The sequence below is a fragment of the Delphinus delphis genome, chromosome 19 (assembly GCF_949987515.2).
Source record: "Delphinus delphis chromosome 19, mDelDel1.2, whole genome shotgun sequence".
In the NCBI taxonomy this organism is placed as follows: domain Eukaryota; kingdom Metazoa; phylum Chordata; class Mammalia; order Artiodactyla; family Delphinidae; genus Delphinus; species Delphinus delphis.
Window position 1 is genome coordinate 9015605 of NC_082701.1, and position 25164 is coordinate 9040768.

The 25164-nt window shown below is 58.4% G+C and overlaps 1 protein-coding gene across 7 annotated transcripts in view; it reads left to right on the top strand.

The window, feature by feature from the left end:
* SEPTIN9 (septin 9) overlaps positions 1-25164 on the top strand; it is a 164815-nt gene that overhangs the window by 108444 nt on the left and 31207 nt on the right. Inside the window, exon 1 of one of the 7 annotated variants that reach the window (XM_059997173.1) lies at positions 16378-16417. The exons of 3 other annotated variants lie outside the window; for them this stretch is intronic. The gene's annotated coding sequence lies outside the window, so the exon portion shown is untranslated. Of the gene's footprint in view, positions 1-16377; positions 16418-16647; positions 16781-19373; positions 19457-24579; positions 24701-25164 lie in introns of those variants that run through there. 3 more of the 7 variants (XM_059997172.1, XM_059997175.1, XM_059997171.1) reach the window with 3 other exon arrangements.

Below are 25164 nucleotides of genomic sequence, written 5' to 3' on the forward strand. Positions count from 1 at the left end.
TGAGCTCCAAGGAGAATTTGCTGCTGCACAAAATGAGAAGTCCGGAGCCTGGGCAGCCTGAGAATGCTATGGAGGCCCCTGCGTTCGGCCATCCTCGGCTGTGGCTTTGTTCCCGGCTGGCCCCCACGGTCACAGACGCTGCATCATTTGCCAACACGGCCGCATTCAGAGGAACTCGAGCCCCCTTCCTGTGGGCCTCGTCCGCAAGCCGGGAAACCTTTCCCCCAAGCCCCCGGGTGCCCTCCCTTAGCCCCTGGGCACAGGCTGAGCCCCAACCTGATGGCTCCTGCCCCGAAGCATGCAGTGTTTCCGGGCAGCTCAAGGAGGAGAGTGAACCCCTGAACCAAATTAAGGTCGGCCGGGCAGAGCGGGGCCGGAGGAGGGAGGGACCGCGTGTCCTCTGTGGCCGCTGTCCCTCGGCAGAGGGAGCAAGGAGGGACAAGGCCCTTTGACTAGCTGGGGTCCGAGTAGAGACAGTGCCATCACGACCGGTCCTTCCTGGCCAGGCGTGCACAGCCACCACAAGCGGATGAGCCAGGCCCCATCTGCCACCCCAGGCTGAAACGGGGGCCGGCCGGCCACGCCGGAAGCAGCAGCTGTGGCTCACGGCACCGACCGGCTGGCGTTCTGGGGCGAGAGGGTTGGCTCGGGCTGGAGCCTGACCTCTGAGCGGAATCCAGCTGTCCCAGCGACAGGCTGTAGCTAATGAAACGCTGGGACAGATCGGCAGACGAAGGGGGCGGGCTGCCCCTCTGCACCCCCTTCCCTGCGGGGTGGGCACCCCGCTCTTTCCGGCCCCCCGCCTGCCCTCCCTGGGCCCTTCGTGTGCCTGTCGGCTTCCTTCCCTGCCCCCCTCCTGCTCCCTGCACAAGCGTATGGTACCGATTAGGGCCTTCCGCCCCCCTGCTCCGTGGACGGCCAGAGCGGAGCTCGTGTGGTACCTCCCCGACCAGCGGGGCGGGGCTTCCCCAGCGCACAGCCCTCATCTTCTGGGCTTAAAAACCAGACTGTGCGTGTGTGCCCGCGTGCGCGCGTGTGTGTGTGCGTGTGGGGCAGGAGAAACACTAAGCTGCAGCCCATCTGCGTGTGTTTCTCGCTTTTCCCTCTTGTTTAAGGGCCTTTGGCTTGGTGTCTGCAGGCCGAGCCGCCCGTGCTCGCTGGGAGAGGCGGGCCCCTTCCCCCTTGATCCGGGCTGTTCCTCTTTGGCCTGCTTCCTATAGGAGCTTCCCTAGAACAGGGCCACGCAGCGTGGTGGCAGGACCAGCTCGGGCTCTGGGCTCCAGCCCGTTAGCCGTGTGCTCGGGGCTCCCCCGCACTTCCCCTGCCTGGGCCATATTCACTGTGTCCTCCCGGCAGGGATGCTGGGAGCGTCGCTGGAGGGAGGGGCAGAGGGGACAGGGAACATGCATAGAGGGAGCGGTGTGGCGGGCAGGGGTGGCAGGGCCCCATCGGCCCGCGGGGAGACCCTCCACGGCCGCGGGCATCTCCGTGCCGCCCTGGCTTACTGTGGCAGCCTCAAGCCCGAGGCAGCCCTGTGTCTCCCGCGCCAACCTCCCATCACACACACACATGAAGTAAAGACTCGTTGGGAGGAGGGAGTGTAAGGCGTGGGTTTGATGAGGGCGAGGAGGGATGGTTTGCTCTAGACCTGGCGGGCTTGGGGCCTCTGTGACGGCTAATGCAGGAGGGTGGCGGGTCACTGGGAACCACGGCTGGGCTCCAGCTGTGGCCGCCGTCAGCAGAGGGCCTAGAAGACAGGAGGGCAGCAGAGGACCAGGGATGCTCCGCCTCCATTCTCCAGGGCTTCAGGTTGCCAAGGCCGGACAGGATCCCTGATGGCCGGGACAGCCGTGGTCAGTAACCAGGGCTGCCTGTGGAACCTGCACGGTCGCAGGGCTCTTTACCTGGAGTAAGTACAGTACCTCATTTAATCCTCTTATCGGCCCTGTGAAGTCCATTCTGTCATTGTTCCCATTTCACAGATGAGGAACCCAGGGTGCAGACAGGTTAAACAACATGCCCAAGGCCACACAGCTGGTGGGTGTGACAGAGGAGGCTTGGAATTCAGCAAGCCTGACTCCAGAGGCCCTAAACCTCCTCAGACCTCTGGTTTCACTCCCTCTTGTCTCTGAGGCTCAGAGAGGGGGCTGGTGACGTGGCCAGGGTCACACAGCGGGTTAGTGGCAGAGGTGGAGTCCCGTCTCCCAGGCCCTGATGCTGCAGCCTTTCTTGAGCCGGTGCCTCTTTGGATGGCCCACCCATCCTTGGGGTGGGGCCAGAGGTGACAGCAGTGGCTGGTCTGCACAGCCCAGTCTCCCACATGTCGTTCCAGAAGGACATTAATACCGGATCGATGGGGCAGCTGGGGGGAGACGGACGCCTTCGCGCTAATGAACTGTTACAGTTCTGCGGGTGCCTTTGCGTCTCACGGCTCTTCACCTCTTGCATTTGCTGCGTGTGTGCCTGAGAGCAGCACACGTTTGCAGGCAGCTCCGTGGGTGTCTGAGCCCTGCCTTTGTGTAATCGGTGAGGCGCCGACCTCTTGGCGCTTCCTTTCTTCCACCTGCAGAATCCGTGCCCTGCCTACCTTGTGCAGGGCAAGAGCAGAAAAGCCCTTTCCCCACAGAGCGTGTGTCCTCTGAGCCCTGACCGCGTGCGCTTTCGTGCCTGGGGCGTCGGGGAAGGGTGGCGGCCTCTGCCGTCCACGCTCCCACCGGCCCTGGCTGCCTTCCTGCCCTGCTGGCCTCTATGGGGAGGATGCCCGTGGGAAGTGAAAGAGTTAACAATGGATCCCTCTCCAGCTTTCCCAGGAAAAGGGCAGGAACCGCGAGGCCTCCTCTTCAGAGGAAGGGGTGGGCGGGGGATGCGGGGAGAGCTAGCTCCTCTGCTCAGGCACCTCCAGCCACCCTGCATATTCAGTTCCACCGACTTCTGCAGACCAGCTGTTCAGAGCGAACCCAGAAGGCGGAGGGAGGGTTTCCAATAAGCAAAGAGGAACGAATGTGGGATTCATTACTGGAATTTGGCAACGCAGAGAGCCTCACTTTCTCCCCTGAGATAGGATGGGGGCAGCGTCCTGCAGGAGTCGGAGGCCCTGGGTGGGAGCCAGGGGGTGGGGGTGGGGGGTGAGGCCAGAGTCCCTTCCCTTCCCCCACAACTGAGCTCCGGGGCCCCTGCTTCCCTTTGCTGCGGCTCGCCCTTCCCCTGAGAACCGCAGGCTGGAATCACGTGCCTGCTTTCCTCCACTTCCCTCCTGCCCCTGCGGAAGAGAATGGCTTGGCCCCTTTGGCCCCTGCCACCTACCGCCTCCTGTTTGGCAGAACTGGCCTTTCTCTATGGAGGCTGGGGCGGGCGTGGGCAAAAGCCACTTCCCGGCAGCCAGGCCAGGTCCTGGGAGGAACTGCAGGCAGCTGATGCCCCTGCAGGGAGGGCTGACTGTCCTGGTGTTGGGAGGACACCAGGGGAAAGGCCAGGGGGCCACTACGTGGGGGGGGGGGGGTGCCACTGGGCTCTGGAAGCTTTGTCTTCCAGACCAAAGCTGGAAGGGGCTGGTGAGCTGTTCTCTGTCCTCTGGATGCAGGAGGCAATTCATGGGATTCCCCTGGCCCCGATCCCGCAGTTTATGGAGGAGGAAATGAGAGGCCCAGAGAGGCAGAGTGACTTCCCCAAGGCCACACAGCCCAGCACCCCTCTCTCTCTCTCTCTCTCTATGCCTCCCCGTGTGGCACCTACTGTGATGCTGTGGTTTGGGGCCCCTCGGCCTGTCCAGCGTGGATGCCTGATGCAGCAGTGGTTGGAAAGTAAGACCCCTGGGAGAGAAGTGAGGCCTGTGGTTCGGGCTGTCAGGAACCAGTGGCCTGGTTCCCGGGAGCAGAGCACTGACGCCTCGCCCACATCCCGCACCCCACACCCCCGGGACCTCTCTGCCACAAAGCCGGAGTGGCCTGGGCTCGGGGATTCCAGATTCATCTCGCTGGACATGAGGCTGTCTTACTGTGACCAGTTATCTCCGGGGGTGGAAGGGGGCTCTCTGTGCTCGAGAGGGTGCCACAGTGAGGTGGGAGGAGCTTGGCATCCAGGGAGCCAGCGAGGCAGGCGGACTGCACTAGCTTCCAGTGGTTCTGGTGAGGGAGGAGACCGCGGACAAGCCGGCTGCCACCATCGCTGTGGCCGTGGCCTGTCACCCTTCTGGGGCGGCCAGGCACCACGCTGGGAGAGCCCAGGTGAACCCCAGCATTGTCCTGGAAGAATCATTGGTCACGAGCTGAGGATGGAATTTCTGGGGAGGACCTTCTGCAGCCCCCGGCCCCTCTTAGGTACATTATCCCATTTTACAGATGTGCATAACTGGGTCCCTCAGCTACTAAGTGGTGGGGCCGGGATTTGAACACAAGCAGGCAGCCTGCTGGGCATCCTCCCCTTCGTCTCCTTTCAGGACCTGGGTTAGTGGGGTCGGCAGAATGATGATTCCTAAAGATGCCCGTGTCCTAATCCCCAGAACGTGTGACAATGTCTGGTCACAAGGCAAAGGGGAATCAAGGCTGCTGCTCAGCTGGCCTTAAAATAGGGAGATTATCCAGGATAATCTAGAAAGATTATCCTAGCTAATCCACACAGACCCAGTGTAATCCCAAGGGTCCTTAGAAGTGGAGGGAGGAGGGAAGCGAGTCCGCATCAGTGATGGGGTGTGGGAGAGATTCCACTGGCCACGCCGGCTGTGAAGATGCTGGGAGGACCAGGAGCTAAGGAGTGCAGCGGCCTCTAGGAGCTGGAACAGGCAGGGAGACAGATTCTTCCCTGGAGCCTCCAGAGGGAACCAGCGTTTGGTTTCAACTCGGTGAACCTGTGTTGGACTTCCGACGCCCAGATCTGTAAGATGAGGAACCTGTGTTCTGAGTTACCACGCTGTGGTGATGTGTTGTAGCGGCAGCGTGAAGCGGATACAGTTAGGAAGCGGTGATCCTCTTCTGGAAGGATTCAGGAGGAATTCCCTCTGTATCCTGAGCCCTGGGAGATTCTGGGTTCCCCTAGACGCTCCCAGCCCTGGAGTGCACAGGATGCTCCCCCAGGCAGGGCAGGAAAGAAACCAGTTGTGAAACTGTTTCCCTTTTATACAGATGAAGGGCAAGGGTGTGGGCTTGTGCACCTGCCTCCTTTCTGTGGCTTTTTCCCGCCCCCCAGACTTAGCATTCTTTAGCTGCAGGAGACCCCAGGGTTCATCTGCTTGATTTGCAAGTGAGGAAACTGAGGCCCAGAGAAGTGAGCCTGCGTGGCCAGGGCGTGCCTGGCGGTGGTGGAAGGTTGGCGGGTGTGGACTGCCAGGGAGAAAAGCAGATTGGCCTTGGGGGGGCGGTGCGGGCAGCTGGAGGAACAGCTGCTGCAGCATCTTCCAGGTGCCCCTGCCTTGGCAGCCTGGGAGCCCCGGGGACCAGAGGTTGCCCAAGCTTGGAGGCCGTGGCCTGAGATAACACGTGGGGAAGTACCAGGTGTCCTGCCTGGGGTGGAGGCTTCCTCTGCAGGTGCCGCCCGATTGCAAGCCCCGCCTTTCCTCATCAGCACCCGTGGCCAGCAGCTTACAAGAGTTAGGCTCCTGTCTCTGGCCATGAAATAGTCATTTTCTGAGCTGCTTAGGGCCCAGGTGAGCAAATCTCTTCCCCCTGACCGCTGTGATCATCCTATCCTGGGGTCTGGACAAACAGCCCAGATGACACTTAGTGATAGCTTTATAGCCTCATCACTTGCCCCTCTGCAGCTCACACCTCCCCTGGCTTCCTGAACGGCTTCCCTGAGGTTCCCCCGAGGCTTTGCTGCCAGGCCTTTGCCTGCAGGTCCCTCAGCCTGGAAGGTCTGCTTTCCCACAGCGGAGGGGCCTCTTTTCGGATTCTCTAAGAACAGCCTTAGCGCAGTGTTCTCAGGCGCCGCTGGCCCTTGGTAATTGTTGCCAGATTCCTTGCTCTGTGTCTTCTCCCTGAGGCCAGGATCTGAGTGGGCAGGGCCTCTGTCTGTGAGGCTCAGCCCCATCCCCATACCTGACGAGATGCCTGCACGCACTCCACGTGTGCATGGGATGAAGGAATGAACAGTTAGGTTGTGAAATCATCCAATTCCCATTTCTAACTGGTACATCATGATAAAATATGTGTGGCATTTCACATTTTGAGTATGCTTTTGTGGGTGTGAAAGATCGAAGCGGTTTTATTGTGTGATTCATGAATCAGGCAGCAGCCCCTTGAGCAACTAGCCGGGAGCTCCCTTGAGTGTACTTAAACACATATTTTTTTATTTTGAAATAATCTTAGACTCACCAGAAACTGCAAAAGCCATAGGAGAGGGTTCCTGTGTACCCTTTTCAGCTTCTCCCCTAATGACATATCACAGTACGTGTCAAAACCAGGAAGCTGACGGTGGTACAAGAATGTTAACTCAGCTACACACGGTACTCAGTTTCCACCGGTTTTACAGGCAGCGCCCCCCCCCCTCTTTTGGGGTGTATGGTTCTTTGAAATGCTATCACATACGTAGGTTCATGCAATCACCGCCACAATCGGGAGACAGAAATGTTCCATCACCAGTGAAAGTTTTGCCTGGTTCTGAACTTTATCTAAATGTTACCATACAGTATATACTTTTTTTTTTTTTTTTGCGGTACGCGGGCCTCTCACTGTTGTGGCCTCTCCCGTTGCGGAGTGCAGGCTCAGCGGCCATGGCTCACGGGCCCAGCCGCTCCGCGGCATGTGGGATCTTCCCGGACCGGGGCACGAACCCGTGTCCCCTGCATCGGCAGGCGGACTCTCAACCACTGCGCCACCAGGGAAGCCCCAGTATACTTTTATTTTTGGCTTCTTTCACTGAATCTTATGTTTGCAGGATTTGTTCCTTTTTTTTTTTAATGTACTTTTAAAAGAGAAATTTCCCAGAAGATCTTTTGGATCCACCATTAAGGTTTTGAAAGCACAGTTACATGAAACTCATCGGTAATCCAAACTCTTCATGTCCATCAGCAGTCTCTGCTGATTCTTCTCTGTGCTTCCGCCGGGGAGCTGGCAGACTCTGCGTTCCTGCAGGCTGTCTTCCCTGCTCCCACGCCTGTGGAGGTACCAAGAAGAGGCAGGGAGGCATCTTTGTGGGGCGTCTGCTTGGGTGCCAGGCTCAGCGCCAGTCTGTACCATCTGTACTGGGCTTAGATGGCTCAGTGCCGTCTCTTTCCTTTTCATCTTCCTTGAATTCTGGTGAGGGAAGAACCCCTTCCCCCCTTCGACAGATGTGAAAAATCACTCGCAAGAGATAAAGAAATTTACCTAAAGTCACTCAGCTGATAGGTGGTGGAGTCAGATTTGAACACCCATCCTTCTGACCTCTAAGCCTGGCTTTCCTGGATAAAATGGGAACTTGGGTGGCTTGGACTGCAGGCCCTGGAGTGCTCGTAAATGGGACTGCTGGCCCCTGGGCAGGGAGGGTCTGGCACAAGGGGATGCCCAGGTTTGTGGAGCCAGCTGGGAAGGGTCAGTGTCCCCTGTCTGAGTAAACAGCCGGAGGTCATGTGCCCGCTGTTTCACAGCCTTGAATTTCCTGAGCTGCCAGTTCTGGGAGGAGAGAAAGGAGAGGAAAGAGCTGGGCTGGGCTGGTTTGGGCCCAATTCCCAATTAAACAAGCTGCTTAGTTTCCCATGAGGGGCGGTTGTACCTGCCCCAGGGTCTTTGCCGAAGGGAAGAGGGGTTTCAGGCACCCCAGTTAAAAGTGGGTCTGGGGCTCACAAAACCTCATATCATACGCCCTAAGCAGCTGCAAAAGCCCTCAGCCCTCACGTCTGACACCCAAGCCTCCGCCCCGAGGGAAAAACAAGGCTTCCTCGGCTGGGGCATTTTCTGCCAGGTCATGAAGACGGGCCTGGAGTCGCCCGCTCCCCTTGGTTAGAAGCTTCGTGTGGTTTTCAAAGCCCTTTGACTTTGACTTTTTCAAAGCACTTTGACATGGTTAGTTCAAACCACCCTCCCCAAAACCCCACAAGGGAGGGCAGGAAGTTTGAGCCACCCTCCTCGCGAGCAGCCAACTAGCAGGTGGGTTCATTGCCCTCGGTCTCAGTTGGGTAAATGGAGGCTCAGGGAGGTGGCGCCTTGTCTCCGGGGCCACCTGGCCAGTTAAGTCACGGGTAAGCTCAGGGCTTTGATTCCCCAGTGCCTGCGAAGATTGCTTGCATTTAAAAAACACAGGCACTGTCTCAGTGACCGCCTGGGTGCCTCTGTCTAGCCTGAGAAGCAAACATTTGACAGTCCTGTTTCCTTCCTCTCACCAAACACGACCTGCGTCCGTATTTATCTATTTATCGTTCCCATGTTGACTTTAGAACTTTTACTACGCGCCTCTGTTTCTCTCAGTGACGTATGCCATTGTTTTACACGTTGCAAAACGACGTAACCAGGAGCATGTTCTGTAAGTAGCCTTCTGACGCTTACTCTATGTGTGAGTTGAGGTCATCTGCACCAGTGCCTGCAGTTCTGGCCTGTGCGTTTTCTCTGCCAAATGGTAGTCAGCGGGCAGATACACTATAGCTTTCTGTGCTCCCCTTGGTGGACATCTGGGTTGTTTTCATATTTTTTTGCCTTTACAAACCATGCTGCTCCGACCATTCTTGTGTCCCCTGGTGATTTAGGAATTTGGACTTAAAAATCTTATTCCAAGACCTGTGGCTGCCCCAGGTAAGCTACCACCCTCCCCCTCTTTGGGACTCATGTTCTCCACTCCCACCCCTCCCTAACCTGTGTCCAGAGAGGCTGGATTGGTCCGATGTCTGGCCTAGAGCAAGAGCAGAGAGCTGATGGGCTTTTAAGTCTAAACCAGGGTTTCCCAAACTGTGTTCTCTTCGGGCTCATTAATACGCATTAGAGAGGCAAAGGGGGTTCCACAGTCCAGTGAGTTTGGGAAATAGTTAAAGACTTTGAACTTTTAAAAAACTCACATTGTAGAATTTAGTTCAAAAATATATTGAAATGTATTTGTAAATATCCAAAAGAATGACTGTAGAGGGTAGCAATTGCCAAGTCTGTTTGACTGCGGAAACCTTTTGGGATGGGAGCACCCTGCAGAGCAGGCTGTCCTGCTTTAACAGACTTTGAGAAACGGGTCTAAAGTGCTGGCTGGGGGTGGGGAAGGTGCCGGTCTGCAGTGAAGAGGGTTTTTTTGGGTAAATGTTGGGGAAGGAAAACTTTTCCTCTACCCTCTTAGATTCAGTCATTGGGGGTCTGCAGATTAAACTGACAAGAGCCACGTTAGCAAGAGGAACGACAGACTTAAGCATGTACATAAGGGAGTTCACAGAAAACTGTGACTCAAAGGGGCGTTAGAATTTGGGGCTTATATACATACCTTCTTAGTAGGGGAAGGGGAGGGGGAGAAGAGCACTTACTGGAAAACAAAGGACTCTGGAAAGATAAATGGGCCCTTAGGAGGAGAGATGGATATAGGGTAGTATTGTGAGGGTATCTGGTAGGCGTGGTATGCAGACTTCTCTGCTGTGATAGAGGAGGGGAGGGGACTGATGACAATTGTATTCTTCTGGAAGGCTCTGCGTTTAGGCAGATAAGATTTAAGGAACTCGAATGCCTTCTCTCCCACATCGTATGCCGCAGTAGTGTATCCTGGACCCCTTTCTGGGTGTCCTTCTCTTGTTCTCTTCCAGGTGCCAGCCAGGCAGTGGGCAGTGTGGAGACCCTTAATAAGAAGGCCAAGTCTTACGCACTGAATTGGCCGGGGCGCCTCTGGCCCGGCCCCCGCCCCCGCCACTGCGGGAACTGTTGACCCTCCCACTCCCATCCCACTTACTCCCCCCCTCCCCCCGCCCGTGTGTCTCTTGGGCACACCCAGCTCTAAAATGTCAAGATCTCACCAAATCTCAGGGCTGTGTATGTGTCTGTCAGTCCTAACGGTAGTTCTCAACCTAGGCTACCCATTAGAGTCCCCTGAGAAATCTTTTTAAAATTACCAACCCCTAGATGAGTTAAATCAGAATCACTGGGGTGGGGTCCGGGCATCTGTATTTCCTAAAAGCTCCCCTTGGAATGGTAGTGTGCCACCAGGCTTGAGAACCTCTTTTCAGAGGCCAAGCAAATACCCTGCCCTTTCTGCTTGCTTATCCCCTACCCCCCGGTAGAACCTCAGTCCCCCCCTTCCAAATACTAAACCATGTATCGTTTGACTCAAAAATTTACCATCTTAGCTGCTAAAGCTTTTGTTTCGGTCCTTATTTCTGTGAAGGGTAAGGAGGTCCAGAGTGTCACACGTAATGGCAGCCTGCAGCGCCCCCGCCTGGCGGTCCTCCCTCCTGACACCCTGGAGAAAGCCTTCAGGGTCAGACACCCCTGACGCGATAGACGTCCTTGGTTTCTGTTTGAAATCAGTGCAGGATCTGATTGTTTTGTTGCTGGGTGTTCAGAATTCTGGAAGGAGGATGGGGTGGTGGGGTTGGAAATGTGCCGGGGGCTACTGCTCAGCTACAAAGTATCCTTCACACCAGAGTAACAGAGTTGGCTGCCAAGGAGAGTTAAGATATCATCAAATAATTTCTGACACATTGTTGATTTAATGATAGCTTTTCAAGAGGAAAAAGAAATGTGTATTAAAGGTGCCTGCGAGGGGAAGGTGCAGCCTGACAGTGGGGGTGGGAGAAGCACTTCTTACAAAGGAGGAAATGGGGCCTTCCTGCTGCTGAGTTCCACAAACATTTATGGGGCCACTACCTAGGAACCCAGGAGGAGGTAAGTCAGCCAGGCAAGTGCTCCGGGTCAAGATGTGAGGTGGGAAACACGAAAGGGGGCGGGGGTGGTCACATCTGATGGAGAAACATCCAGAGGGCTTCCTGGAAGTGGTGACTTCTAACAGGGGATTTTAGATGGGGTTTGGGAGACTACAGGGCCTGGATGAAGGGCATAGGGTCCTTAGAACACAGTATGTTTGGAGATGTGGCTGGCGGGAAGGTGGTCAGGGCCAGAGGCGGCGGCAGTCTGGGTGTCGTGGCTGAAGCTGGTGATGGAAGTAAGGCCGGCCTCTCCTCTCCTCGCATCTCAGAGGAGACCCCCGTGTGCTGTGTAAACCCCTGCCTTGGGAGACGAGAGAGGAAGGTCGCCCGGAGAAGTGCCCTTCTAGGAGGGGTGCTTAATGCAGGCCACGTGCTGCCTCTGAGGTCAGATGGGACGGAGGAACTGGAGGCTGGCCATGAGGATTGTTTCAAGAGGTCGGTTTTAATGGTGAAATGGGCAGAAGCCAGATAGCAAAGGTTAAGAAGTGAGTGGGTGGTGGGAGGGTGGAAGCCGCCGTGTAGACCAACTGTGAAGAGGCTGGATTGTTCAGGGAGGAAGAAAGCAAGCCTACAGTGGAGGAGGGAGCTGGGCCAAAGGAAGGGGGCTGGCCTTATTTTTGAGATGAGGGGCAGCCTGAACGTTCTCCTAGGTCAAGTTGAGAAGGAACTGGAAAAAAAGAAAGATGTCAACCCAATGTGGCAACTCGCCCCTGCGGGCATTGCTCTGCTGCAGAGAGCAGCTGTGCGGTAGGGCCCCTCTCTCCCCCATGCATGCCTGGGCCTTCGCTCTGGGGTTTTGGGGGTTACCCCCAGGGACGGTCGGGGCTCGTGTGTGTGTGCCAGCACCTCTCTGAGGCCTGCCTGCCTCTAGGCAGGGGGCTCCCCACCCCCCCACCCCTGGGGGCATGTGGCTGAGTATGCTTCCTGCCCACTGCAGCCCCCAGGCCCACACTTCCAACCCGCCCAGCCCTTCCCCTGTCCCCCTGTGGGGGGGGAGCCCAGTGAGCTGCCTACAGAGGAGAGGGAGGGATCTTTTTCTTGGCAGTTGACAGGAAGCATCTGCTGCCTCCCATGGGGTCTGCCCGGGGTGGGTGGGAAGAGAGCTGGCAGGTGGGCTGAGCTGCTCGGGCTTTGGGCTTGGCAGGAGGAACGTTCGGGACCTGGGAACTGGGGTGGGGGGGCGGTATGTGTGTGCATGTGTGTGTGCGTGAGTGTGAGTGTGCATGAGACAGGGAGGGAGGGAGGGAGGGAGGATGCTGTGTAACCACTTCCTCCCCTTCCGCCGCTGCTGCATGCTAGAGCAACGTCTCGGGCGTCACATGGTGCCCCTGTCCTGCAGGGCGGGCGACTCCCGCAGAGGCTGCTGTGCTCTTCACCCAGTTGGCCCAGCTGCAGGTGGGAGCCCCGACTACCCCTCTGTGGCTTCCAGAGTAGGATCCTGCTGCAGGACATCTGATCAGTGCTGCCGCCCCTGGCGACCTTTCTGTTGGGGGTTCCCCAGGGGGGATGGTGGGCTCTGCTCATGGGCAGGTGGAAACGGCCCACAGCATCCTTGTCCAGGACACCATGGGACCCCCCTCTCCACTGCACATCAGCTGGTGCCCAGCAAGGGGAGCTTCCTTAGTTTTGTGGGGGTGAGTCCAACTCCCTCCCCCAAAACCTGACTTAACACCCCATCGGGTCTGGGAAGGGTCCCGCTCATGGATGCATGGCCTGGAGCAAGTTCCCTCCAGCTCTGAGTGTTTGTTTCTTCATCCTAACATATACGGGTCGAGTTCCAGACTGCAGGGCTGTATGAGTTTCCTGTGGCTGCTATAACAAATTACCACACGCTCAGTGGCTTGAAACAATGGGATTTATTCTCTGGCAGTCCTGGAGGTCAGAAGTCTGAAATCAGGGTCACTGGGCTAAGTCAAGGTGTCAGCAGGGCTGGTCCCATCTGGAGACTCCAGGGGAGAGTCTGTCCTCACTTCCTCCAGCTGCTGGTGGCTGCCTGCACTGCTTGGCTTGTGGCCACATCACTCCACTCTGCCTCCAGCATCACCCGGTTATCTTCTCTATATTCTTCAGTTTTCCCTCTGCGTTCCTCTCATAAGGACCCTTGTGATTATGTTTGGGGCCCACCCAGATAATCGGGGTAATCTCTGCATCTCACAATCCTTCGTCACCTCTGCAGCGTCCATCCTGCCATGTAAGGTAACATTCACAGGTTCCAGGAAGAGGGGGCGTGATTCAGCATCCCCCAGGGCTCCTGAATTGTCTCAGGGCCCTTCTGGTTTTAAGGTCTAAAACGGGAGAAGAAACTGGCTCAAGTGAAAAAAGGACACGTTAAATTCTTTTCTCTTTAATCTACCGTGAACATATTCACATTGTTGTGCAACCGTCACCACTACCGAGTTCCAGAACATTTTCATCACCTCAAAAGGAAACTCCATATCCATGAAGCAGTCACTCCCCGGCCAACGCCTGCCCCCACCTTGGCAACCACCGCTTTCTGTCTCTATAGATTGTTTTTTTGTTTTTGCGGTACGCGGGCCTCTCACTGCTGTGGCCTCTCCCGCTGCGGGCCACAGGCTCCGGACGCGCAGGCTCAGCGGCCATGGCTCACGGGCCCAGCCGCTCCGCGGCACGTGGGATCTTCCCGGACCGGGGCACGAACCCGCGTCCCCTGCATCGGCAGGCGGACTCCCAACCACTGCGCCACCAGGGAAGCCCTACAGATTGTTTTTTAATCACTGTAATTCTGTGTGACTTTGAAGTCAATAAAAAGCATGTTGAGGTACTTCGGGGAGGCCGGTGCCTAGATGCCTGTGCGCAGAGGAGCACGAGTTGCAGTAGCTCGGGTGTCTGGAAGGGTTCCTGGCTCCACGCTCCCGGGGAAGCTCCAACAGCCCAGCTCACTCGTGAGCCGCTGCTTTTGAGTCAGGGGTGCATCCTGGCCTGAGCACCTGTGAGCCAGGTAAGTGAGGGAACCCTGGAAGGGGGGGGGGGTTGGCAGTCGCAGGAACCGACATCTTTGGAATCGTCTGACGGACGCTTAGCGCTCATCTGGCAAAGTGACTGCTTAGGAGAAACTCTGTTCTTTCTGACGGTCGAATCTGAGAGTAATGTCCCCATACGTTCCCAGAAAGGGGACACTGTGATGTAGGGATCAGTGGCCTCAACAGTATCTCACAGTAGATGCTTCTCTGTGTCCTGTACCACCCCCCGCGTGGCTGCATACACGGTGCTAAAAATGATCCCGATAAACGGCCCTCCAAGGATCTGGTGTCATCTCAGGATGAAATTGAGGCTATCGAGAGCTGTGCTGTCCAGGACATGTGGCTACTGACCACTTGAAATGTGACCAGTCCAAATCGAGAGGTGCTGTAAGTAGAAAATGCTCGCTAGACTTTGGTACGGAAAGAAAAAAGAATGTAAATATCTCAAAAGCTTTTATGTCGATTACATGTTGGGTTGATAATATTTTAGCTCTTTAGGTTAAGTAAAATGCTTTAAAATTAACGTCACCTGTTTCTTCTTACTTTTTTACTGTGGCTCCTAGAAACTTTAAAATCATGTACGTGGCTGGCCCGTCTGTGGACGGCCTTCCATTTCCGCCAGAGGACTGGACGGGCAGCTGCGCAGGCGTCGGGTCGCTCTCTCTAGATGCCGAGTGTGTGCTGAGCAGCAGTGGGCTCTGAGCGCTTCCGGGGGGGCAGATGTGCTGTGTTGGAAAAGCCCCTGGACTGGGGGGCTTGTCAGGCGCAGGGATTCCCTCTCCTGTCCTCTGGGGGCCGCCGTCAGTGACAAGTGAGGGGAAGGTACGAGAGGAGCTTGTCACGTATACAGAGCACCCAGGCCGCCTCCTGGGCCAGAGATCTGGGGGTTGGGGGAGACGGCGGGCAGGGCGAGGGCTGGGCTTGGAGAGCAGCTGGTTGGCGCCCAGGAAGGGGTGGTGGGCCCTGGGAGTGGATTCTGGGGCCAGAAAGCTGGGGGACAGAGTGAGGCCAGAGATGAGAAGGAGGCTCCAAGGGGAGCGCTGGGGGTCAAGGCGTCTGCCGGGCAGGCGTGGAGCGGAGGTTCTGTGTTAATTTACCCTGACACCTGGCCTGGCCTCCTTTGTGCTGGTTCCTGGAGCTGCTTTTTAGGGCCCAGTGATGAGGGCCCAGCCAAGTGGGCAGGGGTGTCGGGGGGGCTGGGCCTTCCCCACTCTCTGCCTAGGAAATCACCTCCTTGGAGGACAGGGAATTGTATTTTTTGAGTGGCTGCCCTTCCTGTTTCTGGACACACATCTCACTTTAATTCTTGCAGCTGGAGTTGATTACACCCATTTTACAGATGGGGAAGGTCCAGGCCAGCAGATGTTGAGTAGTGGGCCAAAACCAGTTCGAGTGAAGGGGCCTCCATCTCGTTTTGACTCTGAGGCCCATGTCTCGGATCCACCACGGCCTCCCGCCCACTGAGGTGCCCACTGAGATGCAAAAGAGGTCTCCGGACATGCAGTCCCTCCCGCGGACACTCCCCCGGCTCTGGCCAAGAGCCTGGAGACCCATGGCAGCAGCTCTCCATGGCCACTCCACATGCGGGTGTGGAAGGGTGTGGGACACAGCCCCCTGAAGCCTTTGTGACAAACCCCAAGACCTCAGAGGCCACTGGGGAGCAAGTTGGCTGTCAGGGGTGGGAGTGGCCGCTGCTGGGGTGAGCTGGCTGCTGAGGGACATGGTGGTGGACGTGGTCAGCCTGCCCATGTGACTGGTGGGGCGGGTGCCCTGGGGCCTTACCCACCCACCACGCGGGGGCATCTGGGAAGGGAAACCCTGGGTGTGGCCTGGCCCACGAGGGCCGGGCTGGAGGTCTTTATCCCGGAGGCAGGAGGATGGACTGGCTGGTGTCACTGGCCCTAAGACAGACCTCCCAGGTGTCACTCAGGCTCTTGTGCACTTGAAATAACCACTCCCTGCCCCAGGAAGACCCCCACACCGGCCCCCCCGCAGCTCTCTCCTCCTGTGGGAGTCGGCCTGAGCGCAGTCAGCCCCACCTGTGCCTGGGAGTGACTCACTGCCTCGGGGTCAGAGGTCGTGACACAGGCTGGATTTGGCAGATCCCAGCGTCCAGGCCCAGGCCCAACAGGGTCGATCCCAAGCTCCCTCCTCTGGGGACCACCCAGCCCATCCCCTGAGGGGGTCTCGGCACTTCCCAGGGGCTTGCAGGGAGGGGAGAGAGGAGGAGACTCCGTCACTCATTCCCAGGCCCTGAGGGGCTGGAGAGGCAGGAGCCGGATCGGAGTCGGAGCTCCGAGGCTCCAGGAAGAAGAAAGAGCTCTGGGTGAGCTGGCCACCACCTCTGCCTCCCCAGCCCCTGCCCGCTCCTCTCTTCTCCCTCCCGGGGTCATTGCCACCTCCGCACGCACAGCAGGGCTGGCTGTGCTCCCACCCGCAGCTGCCAGGAAGCCTGGACCTCCTGGGGAGGGCGGCCTGTCATCCGAGCTGCTCGGGGTCAGGACCAGGTGGGGGGGTGCACCTGGCAAAGAGGGAGCGAGGGCGGGGCGGCGGGGAGAGAGGGTGCCCGTGGGCAGCGTCAGATTCTTGGCATCGCCCTGAACGCACGGGCTGGGAAAGCAGGGCAGCCTGGCTGGCTGGCCAGGTGAGCCTCTTTCCTTTTCTCTCTTTCCCGGACTCCTTCCCCGGGGACCGTGTCACTCCCTTTGGGGGTGACTCAGGCAGGCTTGGGAACTGGGCTCCTTGGCATTTCCTAGGCACCCAGGGCGGGGGTGATTGCCGGGGGCGCCCCTTCTCTCCGCCTGCCCCCCCTCCCTCGGCAGCCCCTCGCCCTGCCCCCTCCGCAGGGAGGCCGTCGCGGTCCCTCCCTACCTCGGGCCCGCGCTCTGGGAGGCTCCTTGTTCCTCGGCCACAAAGCCTCTTTGATCCTCTGCTCGGCTCCGAGCCATGTGACCCGGTGGGCGGGCCGCGCTCTCAGGCGGCCAGCGCAGCCCGACTCAGCTGCTGGGTGAGTCCTCGCTCCCTTTGTTCCCTCCAGCCTCGCACCGCTTGCAGGGGCCCCTCAGGTGGTCCGGCTGCCCGGCAGCCCCCTCGAGGGCCGGGCGGGAGCGGCGCCTCCCCGGGGGCCCCCGGGTCCAGCCCCCCGGCCGGCGGGACAGCCCCCGGGCCCCAGGAGCGGGACGGTGGGATCTCGGTCTTCACTCGGGGCCCAGATTTTCGGGCGCGGAGCAGAAGAGAAGGGCTTTGTGTGCCACAGCCGTGTCTCTGTAAATATTTGGCCAGCTACCCGAGTGGTTAAGTCCTTCTCGGCCAGGAGTTTCTTGGAGCCCATTTCCCTTTCGCAAGGGGCTTCCCTGACTTCCAGGAGGGCTGGGAAGATCTGCGGATTGGCCACCGCTGCCTCTTAAAATCGTCCCGTCCAGATGGTCAGCCGTTAGGGGTAGGCGGCTCCGAGGACCTGCTGGAGATTAGTTTCAACAGATGCTAGAAATGCCAGAATCAGAGATCTTGCGGCCGGCATTGCGATCTGGGGAGTTTCTGCTGCAGCGTGTCTGGATTCCTGGGAGGTGTTTGGGATGTGGGCGATGTTCCTGGGAGCGGGCCGGGGGGCGGTGGAGGGGTGGCGGTGCGGGGGGCTGGAATGCGAGTGCTTTGCTGGAGGATGGAGCGAGGGCGTCCACCACGTCGTCACGCCGTGCAGAGGAGCAGGGGTGAGGAAGCGGCTTCTCGGGGACGTGCCTTCCGAGGGGCTTTCCAGCCCGGCCAAGAAGTTGGGAGAACCCCCAGACTCAAATCCCACAGCCAGCCCGGCACGTCACCCTAGGCACCAAAGCTGGAGGGCCGAGGTGCTTCACAGGCAGTGCCATCTGCTCTGAAACTTCATCCCAAATGTGCCCTGGGTGTTGACTCAGCCTCCAGGCTGCTGCCCTGCGTCCTGGTCTCCCTCCTTTCCTTCTGCTGTGAAATCTGCTGGCATTTTTGTCCGAGGTTTGGGGAAGCATCTCTGCTCACCAAAGAGACGTTTGAAATTCCTTTCCTGGAGAAAAGTGTGCTGCCCGGCAGAGGTGCATACAGTGGGTTTCTGGCCCGTGGGGACAGCACCCTCGTTGGGATTCAGTTTGGATCCCGCATGGAAAAACCTGTTGGGAAGGAGGGAGAAGAAGGCCCTGTGTCCTCATAATTGTGTGTGCTTTCCCCGCCCTTCATTCATTGTTGTTTTGCCTTGAAACTAGGGCCTCCATGGGTGTTTACACAAATGTCATTTCTCTTTGGCAACCTGGGGGCTCCTTTTCAGGAAAGAGAAAGAAGAACAAGTTTGTTTAACCCTCTGGGGGTGGGGAGCCAGCATCCGCATGACGCCTCTTTGGAAAGGGGGGATTCCCACCGCTCTCCCCTTGGGTCCTTTCTGGGTGAAGACATGGCTGGGGAAGGGGGCCACTTCTGTGGCTGACCTCTCCTTACGCCCGTCTCGGGGGACCTGCGTTGGTCGCTGACCCTCTCCCACCCCTCCTGGGCGTCCCTGCTGCCCCCATCATTTCTGGGTTGTGGCACCTGCGGTACTGTTGGGTCTACTGGTTTATGTCTGCATTTCCGCCAGACGCTGCACCTCGTGGCCGGCACTGTGATCGGGGTGCTGTCCGGTTCCGCTGGCGCGTGGGGAGGATCAGGGCCCCGGGCATCTGAGATGGAGGAGACAGAGCCCTGTTCTGATGGGAAGGGGGAAGCCAAAAGGCAGAACACAGACAGTGCTGTCATTGGGTCCCACCAACCCCAAGCCTTGTGGGGCCCGTGGGGTTACCCCCTGAGTGCCAGGCCCACTGCCCCAGGCCTCCAGGACAGGGTTCACAAGGGCTTTCACCCCAGAAGCCCTGAACCCCTTAGGGTAACCAGGGTCCCTAGGGCACCTTGCCTCCCCACCCCCTCCCTGATCCCCCGGGCCACCGTGCCCGCCCCACTTCCTGTTGTGTCACCACCAGCCTGAGCTGCTCTGGTCAGATAGGGCAGCTTTGCAGGAAAGAGGTTTCCTAGGGGCTGAGATGCATTCGGCAGAAGGAGAGACCCCCACCAGCCTGGAGCAGTGCCAGCTTCCTACAGTGTCAAAGGTCTCTAGGCTGTTTTAGGAAGCCTGTCACCCCCTGAACGGTTCACTCTTGGGCTGGCTTTCCCATACCGCCAGTGGCTCTGGGCTCCTTCACTTTCCCGTTGGCCAGGTGTGTAGGAAGGAGGACTTTATTTTAGCGTGTGAGGGTGAGGACAGATGCGTGCTGGCCACCCCAAGTCCCTGGCCAGCGTCCTCTGCAGTGGCCTTCTACACCTGCTGTTCCCCCCCGTCCCTCTCTTCAGCCCTCCTCTCCCCAGCCCTGGTTTAGACCACTGATACCCCCGGGCTTCAGAAAGATGCGGGGTTGGATGTGGCCTGGTGCGGAGATCCCGGTGGCCCAGCTCCCCACAGGAGGGGAGTCTCGGGGAAGGTGACTCCAGCAGAACTCAGCCCTTGGCCGGGACTCTTCCCAGACTTCTGCCTCCCAGCGCCGGGCTTTGATTTGTTCACTGCGTGCCAGCCTGGCTCCTGGGACAGGTAGGGGCCTGTTCTCAGAAGCTCAGTGGAGCCTTCTGACGCCTTCCCGGGAGCACTCCTGCGGTGGCAGCCGGGCACAGCCAGCTCCGAGGGCGAGCTTGCTGGGTGAGCAGACTGGGGGCCCGGCGACGGTGCAGGTCTAATCACAGCCGGGAGGGCGCCTTGCCCCACCTGGCGAGCCCTCCACCTGCCCACCTCCCAGCGGGCTCACCAGGAGCCCTGTTGGGGGCTGGCAGAGGTGGCGGGTGGAACATCTCGCCCTGGGCGTGGGTGGATGGGTGGGGTTCAAGCCTGCCACTCCCTTCTCTTTTTATCTGTGTCCTGTGGAGAAGGGCTGAATCCCGAGAGGCCCACGGAGCTTTGATTCCAACTCTGCAGGGGCCTGTGTGGCCACTTGTCCTCATCTGGACTCACCGGTCCACCTTCAGAGCAGAGTTAATGATCAGCTCGTGGGGGCAGCTTCACCCCACCCGCCCTTCTGGGGTGCGGGGCTGGGCCGTGGTTTGGAGGGAGGCCGTTCCAGCTTAAATGCGATTTTTAAACCCTTTAATCTGGGTTTGGTAGCTGGATCATAGCAGAAACACCAAATTTCTTGTCGCTCTCCTGAAGCTGGGAGTGGGGTGAAAGGTCAGCTCCTGCGCACCCAGGCCGCCCTCGGAAGCTCCCGGTTGGGGTTCTGTCACCGACGCTGACCCCCACAGGGAAGGAGGTCCACCAGCCGCTGGGGTGCCCCGCCCTCTGTTCCTTTGCGCCTGGTGTGCAGCACCCCCTTCTGGGGCCATGTCCCCCAGAGGGGATGCCAGCCCCGTCCTGCTCTGTGCGTGCCAGGCACTGAGTGCCCAGTGAGGCATTGGAAGAGCGCCCTTGCTGGTGTCCCTGGTGGAATGTGCCCGTACCTCCTCCAGCCTCCCAGATCCTTATCGCTTATCTTATCTCCCAGGCCTGTCACCAGGCCTGTCACCGGGCTCTGACAGCAGATAAGCTTTTCCTTTCCTGGGAGCAGGAAAGTGAGTTTCCCTCCTGCGTGGAGGACATCCCACGCCAGGTGGGGACGTCCGCGTCCTGTCCGTGTGTCTTTCCCTGGACTGTGCACTTGGGTTGTGTGTTCTTGGTCTTTGTGGCGGCCTGGACGCCCCAGGTGCTTGCTCCGTTGCTGTCGGAATAGATGTGCGCACTGCGTGGTTACGGCGTTTCATCTTTTGTCCAAATACTCTTGTGGTTTCTGTGAGACAAGCTCGAGAGGGCCTTATAAGAACAGACATTTGTTTTGCTCTCTTCATACAAGCTCTCCTTGGAGCCTTTTTTTTTTTTTTTTAAAGATAAAGGACCAAAGAGCAGCATTTCTTCCATGATTTGAATATATTCTCCCGGGGCAGGGGACTGGACCAGATGACCCCAGTCTTGCCCCCATGCTCTGGTGCTGGGGGAGCCGTAGGGGAGTGAGGACAGGATCCCAGTCTTTTGTTCCTTGTCTGCCAGGGACAGAGGAAGAGCTGCCCGTTGCTGGGGGTCAGCTGTGGGCCCCGGAGACAAACGGCCGCTGGATAGCGGCCCCGTTGAGTCAGAGGGAGAATCGTTGTTGACTGTAGCTTGGGGGTCGGTGGGGGCCAAGGGTGGGCAGGGGGTGCAGAGGGCGGAGGGGGTGTCACAGACCCCATGGGGGAGCAGGTGGGCAATGCACCACCTATTGGCCTCACTCATCTGCCCCCGGCCCTGCGGTGACGGAGGGCACGGAGCAGAGGCACTACGGCCACTTTGCAAACCGCATGCTCTGCTGATGTCACTCTGGTCACCCCGGTGGCTTTGCAGTCAGCCTGCCAGGCCCCAAACCCCACAACCAGCGCTGTCTGGCCAGGTTTACTCTGGCCAGGTGCCCGGGGCCCCCAGTCTTAATGTCGAGGAGTTTCATTGAAGCGACCTTTGTCACCAACTGCTGGAGCTGCCTCCCTCCCTCCCTCCCCACGTGACGGAGGTGGGGACCAAGGCCGAGGCGAACGGTAGGTCGGGACGTGTCCACGACAAAATGTCATCCTCCCAGACTTTTCCTCGTGGGAAAAAGAACACGTTTTACGAGGCTTTTGTTTGCCCTTGGTTTAAGTGTAGCTGTTTAAAAAAGTGGGAAAACAGAAGGATCTCCACTGTGTCACCTGCTGCCCGGGAGGTGCTGAGGGCAGGTGGGAGGGGCCTTTCCGTCGTCTCTGGCCGCTTGCCGTCCACCCCGCCTCCACGGCCACCCTCTGGGGCTGGAGTGCTAGTGAGGAGCGCGGTCGGGGCAGAGGAGGGGACCCGGGGGGTGTGGGGCTGCGTGTCCAGGTGGCAGCGGGGGGAGGGCCGATGTGGCGGCTTCTGCTCAAATCGCTCACCTCCGGCAGGGCCATCCCGGCACGGCACCCGCTCAGCAGATGCCCGCCTCCTGCTTGCCTGACACAAAGTTCCTCAGCTGTCCTTTTCCATCTTTCCAAAGTCTTGCCTGTCTCCCCAGCCTCCTCCAGGGCTCGCTGTGAAACTGGATGGCCTGGTCCCGTCTCCCCGAGGCTCCTGGGACCCCCCTCCACCATGCGCCAGCAGCCACCTCTGTCCGCATTCACTCCTCCACTCCCTCGTGCGTTCATCCACCAGTGCTTTTGGGGGCACCTGCTCAACAATCCTGAGCGGAAGGGGTGCCACTGTGCTTGGGCGCCAGGTCCCCCGTGGGCCACGGAGGGAAGGACGGGAGACCTCTGTGTGCACCTCAGTTTCTGCATTCAGCCTGCTGCCAGTTCGTCGGGTTGTGGGGAGGCATGTGAGCTGGGGATGGGGGGGGTTGGTCCTCCGGTTTTGTGGGGTGGGTGGAGGGGAGGTAAACCCCCCTCCGTGGGTGCCCCCTGAGCTGGCTCCTCGTGGGGCTCTCCGACGACGGCTGGGGAGTAAAGAGCTGATTCACACCACGGGGCACCCGGAGACCCGAGTGCGAAAGTTATAATTAAAGTTGCTCTTGAGCAACGCAGAGGCCCGTCTCCCTCTGCGGCCTGTGCTAATAACCCTGTAAAAGTGGGACTGAACTGAATTCTCTCCAGTTGTGGCTTGTTTGGCATCCTTAGGGCTTGGGAAGGGAAAGGAGAGGACTTGGGCTTCTAGCAGATTTGGGGTGGCTCCTACCAAGAGGGCCCAGGAAATCCGGCAGCGGCCCCCCCAGCAGCTCCGGCTCCCCCCAATCATTTCCTCCGGGCCTGCGCTGAAGTCGCTGACCAGACTCAGCCACTGACCGGTCGGGCGGGACCGCAGGTGGGTGCCGGGCCTGAGTTCTGCTGCCGGGGGGCCGCTGCACCCCGCTGGTTCAGGTATGTGGAAGGGGTCTGAGTGGGTGTCTCGGGAAGCAGAGGTTTTCCCCTCTTGTCCCTCCTGCCCAGGGATTCAGAATGAGCCAAGTTCAACCTTTCTGATTGCTTATGGGCTGTGTTTTTATCTCCACTTCCCCCTCCTTTCAGGGTGAGGTTTACGGCTTCCGTCTGTAAAAGGGGCCTGCTCCCGGGTCATTCTGTGACTTGACAGGTTCCAGCCCATGACACCGAGGGCCCTTTTTAAAAATTCACGTCCTTATGAGCACTGGTGGTTTGAGGAGCAGGCTGGGCAGGTCTAGAAGTCACCAAAGTCACCTGGGCTGCGGAATTGTAAGGGGCCGGGGCGCCTCGCAGGCCAGATGCTGGGTCAGTGCTGGGGGCTGGCCGTGGACCAGAGGACACAGTCCCTGCTCTGATTCCCTGGGGAGCTCAGCCATCAGCCTTCTTGTTGTTAATAGCTTTATTGAGAAATAATTCACTTTCCAGAAAATTCACTCTTTTAAAGTGTACAATTCAGTGGTTTTTGTATATTCACAAAGTTAGGCAACCATCACCACTAATTCCAGAATATTTTTATCACCCCTCGAAGAGATCCATTAGCAGTAGCTTTCCATTCCCAGCTCCCTGCTCCCAGCCCCTGGCAACCACGAATGTGCTTTCTGTCTCCATGAATTGCCTATTCTAGGTATTTTGTATAAGTGGAATCATATAGTAGTCGGCCTTTTCTGTCTGGCTTCTTTCACTTAGTGTAATGTTTCCAGGGTCCATCCATATGTAAACATGGCCATGTTCCATTTCTATTTATGACTGAATAGTATTCCATTTGATGGCTGCATCACATTGTTTATCCATTCATCAATTGATGGGCATTTGGGCTATGTCCACTTTGTAGCTCTTTAGAATCACGCTGCAGTGAGCATTGGTGTCCAGGTTTGGGTGCGGGTGTGTGTTTTCATTTCTCTTGGGGTCACTGGGGAAAGCTTGGCTCACCAGCACTGAGTCGGGGGTGCCCTGTTGGTCCCTCGGGCCCCACCCCCAGTGAGCATCTCGCATATCATGTCTCGAATCTGTGTGTCTGTGCAATTTGCTGGGGGTTCTTTTGTTTTCACTGTTGAGTCCAGAGCCAAGATCCGTGGAACAGGATGAATCGACGTGGAATCAATGCATGGATGAGTTGGGGGGCGGGGCGGGGGCAGAGAAGCCCGTTGGGTCCGCAGCTGGGGCCTGTCGCTGACTTCTAGTTTCCTTTGCCTGCACGGGGCCCAGAACAAGGCAGAAAGGGGAAATGGAAGGCTTGTGTGTCCTCTTCCAGGGAGACAGGGAAGCATGCAGCAGTGAGCTAGTCGCAGTGTGAGAGGAAGTGGGTCGATGGAAGGAGTGGGTGGGTTTGGCGTACCCTCCCCCAGGGGGACCTGCCCCTCTCTCCACCAGCCTTGGCCCCGAGGGGGCGTGGGGGGGGGGGTAGGAGGCGTTTCCTTCCTGGGAGGGTGGAAATGTAGGGTGGGGGGCTGCCTCTGGGATCCAAGGAGGGGGTGAGGGTGGCCGCAGTTCTCCCAGATCTGCAGGAGCTACATGCTGCAGCGTTTCTGATGTTCTGTGCATCACACGCAGAAAAGGTAAGCTGTAGAGAGAATGCATGTCGGTTGTCTTTTTAAACCACCGCACAAGAGCAGCCGGGAAAGGCCCACCCCTGCACACGTCTGGGCGCCCGCTGTGTCCACTCTCAGCTTCGCAGCCCGGGAGCGCCCTGGGGAGGGCCCACGGGCGCGGTCTCGGGTCTCGGGAAGGCAGCGGAGCGGCCGGGCTCCCTCCCTCCTCCTCTGGGCCCTCCCCGCCCGGCAGCTGGAGGGACCTCTGCTTCTCACCAGTTCTCAGGCAGAAATTACCATATGAATGTGGCTCCTTCCCGGAGCCGCCGGCTGGGGAGACCTGGGAGGGGACAGGCTCCCACCCTCGGGGCCCTCCCGGTTCTGTGCTGACCGTGGCACAGATCGATCTGGTGGAAGACGCCGGGCGTTTTCGATCCACAGTAGGTCCCCTCTGGATGCGGAGGGTGCGGGGGGTGGGTTGGGGTCTGCCTGCGGGCAGGGCAGAGCCTGCTGGGTCCCAGCAAGTGTGGGAGGCCCTGGAGACAGGCGTGCTCCCTCCTTTAACTTTCGTCTCAACTTGTAGGAGAACGTGTTGTTACTGTAGCTCTTGTTATTTTGGTCTGATGTCAAAAGTCTCAGCTAATTACAGCAGGAAATGTAGACTCTGAGGAAGGATGTGAGGACGAGGATAGGGAAGGACAAATCTGAGCGCTCTGTAAACTGTAAAGTGCTGTGCGCAGGCCAGCCCAAGGGTCAGCCCTCCTCTGATGGCCCAGCCCGGCCCCTACTTGTGTCTCGATTTAATACCCTTTGGCAGTTGGCCAAATCACTCTTAAGTTTGGGTTGGTGATACGTCACATTGAACTGCTGGACAGCAAATTAATGGATACCTAGTGACTGGTAG